The sequence below is a fragment of the Populus nigra genome, chromosome 2, assembly GCF_951802175.1.
Source record: "Populus nigra chromosome 2, ddPopNigr1.1, whole genome shotgun sequence".
Taxonomy (NCBI): domain Eukaryota; kingdom Viridiplantae; phylum Streptophyta; class Magnoliopsida; order Malpighiales; family Salicaceae; genus Populus; species Populus nigra.
Window position 1 is genome coordinate 11,713,393 of NC_084853.1, and position 2,500 is coordinate 11,715,892.

Genomic DNA, 2,500 nt, shown 5'->3' on the forward strand with positions numbered 1-2,500 from the left:
CCCCTGACGAATTTTCCTGCCTGGCCCGGCCGGTCCAGCATCCAGCCCCTGTTCGTCGAAAAATCTGCGCTGCCGATTTTCCACGCGGCAGCCCCTGTTTTCCTCAGCGTGCCCCCCTGACGAATGTTCGTCGAAAAATCTGCGCTGCCGATTTTCCACGCGGCAGCCCCTCTTTTCGTCAGCGTGCCCCCCTGACGAATGTTCGTCGAAAAATCTGCGCTGCCGATTTTCCACGCGGCAGCCCCTCTTTTCGTCAGCGTGCCCCCTGACGAATTTTCCTGCCTGGCCCAGTCCAGCGTCCAGCCCCTGTTCGTCGAAAAATCTGCGCTGCCGATTTTCCACGCGGCAGCCCCTCTTTTCGTCAGCGTGCCCCCCTGACGAATTTTCCTGCCTGGCCCGGCCAGGCCAGCCCCTGTTCGTCGAAAAATCTGCGCTGCCGATTTTCCACGCGGCAGCCCCTCTTTTCGTCAGCGTGCCCCCCTGACGAATTTTCCTGCCTGGCCCGGCCGGTCCAGCCCCTGTTCGTCGAAAAATCTGCGCTGCCGATTTTCCACTCCGCAGCCCCTGTTTTCGTCAGCGTGGCCCCCTGACGAATTTTCCTGCCTGGCCCGGCCAGTCCAGCGCCCAGCCCCTGTTCGTCGAAAAATCTGCGCTGCCGATTTTCCCCGACGAACCTGCAGCTGCACAAATCCGCGCCGCCACTGCCCCATTGTCTGGACCAACAGTCTTTTCCATCAAGCCCTGGACTATAAATCGTCCAGACTCATCGCCAGCACCCGCTGCCGATTCTGCCGACTTTGCCGATTTCGTCGGCGCTGCCGATTCCAACACTGCACCCACCGTGTCTAAACCAGCGCTGTTTCGTCAGCGTGTCCCCTTGATGAATTTCCCTGCCTGGCCTGGACAGTCCATCTTCCAGCCCATGTTCATCGAAAAATCTGCGCTGCCGATTTCCCCGACGAACCTGCAGCTGCACAAATCTGCGCTGCCGATTTCCCCCCCTGTCGGCATGGCTGCCGCTGCCCCGATGTCCAGACCAACAGTCTTTTTTGTCGACTTTGCCGATTTTGTTCGCGCTGCCGATTCCAACACTACCCCCTGCATCCAAACCAGCATTGTTTCGTCAGCTCTTCCCCTGACGATTTTAGCCCTGTAACAAACAGTAGGCCTCCAATCCCGCCAACGGGAGCCAAGTTGATAGGGAAGAGAATTGAATGACGCGCCTGGTCCTCGCACCCCGCCACCCGAGGGGCCTTTTTCCCGGCAGCCTCTGAAAAACTCTAGCTTTCACGGTCCTCGCCGCCCCTCACCACCATGGCAGGCCTCTAATCCCACCCATCAGCAGTTGTAGCCGATAGGGCAGTGATTTGAATGACGCGTCGCGGGCCGCCGGGTCATCTCACCCGGCCATTAATTGGAGCGTTTTTGGCTGGCCGAGGATGGGGGGATGGATCTCTTCTTCCGAAAAAGCAAACAGTACATCGGGAGTTATGTTGACGGGGCATGGAATTGAATGACCCGTCACGGGCCGCCGGGTCATCTCACCCGGCCATCCCGGGGAGCGTTTTTCCCGGCAGCATCGGGGAAACTCTTGCTTTCACTGCCCGCTGCCCAAGTCCCCACTCGCATCGGCCCCCCGCGCCAACAAGCCAACGCTGCCGAATCGGCAGACACTGCTGCCGAATCTGCCGACACTGCCCCGCGGGCTGCCACTGCCCCAGTGTCTAAACCAGCGGTCTTTCTCGTCGAGCCTTGGACTATCCAGTCCGTCCTGACTCATCGCCAGCACCTGCTGCCGATTCTGCCGACTTTGCCGATTTTCTCGGCGCTGCCGATTCCAACACTGCCCGCCGTGCCTGAACCAGCGCTGTTTCGTCAGCGTGTCCCCTCGACGAATTTTCCTGCCTGGCCTGGACAGTCCACCGTCCAGCCCGTGTTCGTCGAAAAATCTGCGCTGCCGATTCTGCCGACTTTGCCGATTTCGTCGGCGCTGCCGATTCCAACACTGCCCGCCGTGCCTGAACCAGCGCTGTTTCGTCAGCGTGTCCCCTCGACAAATTTTCCTGCCTGGCCTGGACAGTCCATCGCCCAGCCCATGTTCGTCGCAAAATCTGCGCTGCCGATTTTCCCCGACGAACCTGCAGCCGCACAAATCTGCGCTGCCGAATCTGCCGACACTGCCCCGCGGGCTGCCACTGCCCCAGTGTCTAAACCAGCAGTCTTTCTCGTCGAGCGTTGGACTATCCAGCCCGTCCAGACCCATCGCCAGCACCCGCTGCCGATTCTGCCGACTTTGCCGATTTCGTCGGCGCTGCCGATTCCACCACTGCCCGCCGTGCCTGAACCAGCGCTGTTTCGTCAGCGTGTCCCCTCGATGAATTTTCCTGCATGGCCCGGCCAGTCCAGCGTCCAGCCCATGTTCGTCGAAAAATCTGCGCTGCCGATTCTGCCGACTTTGCCGATTTCGTCGGCGCTGCCGATTCCAACACTGCCCGCCGTG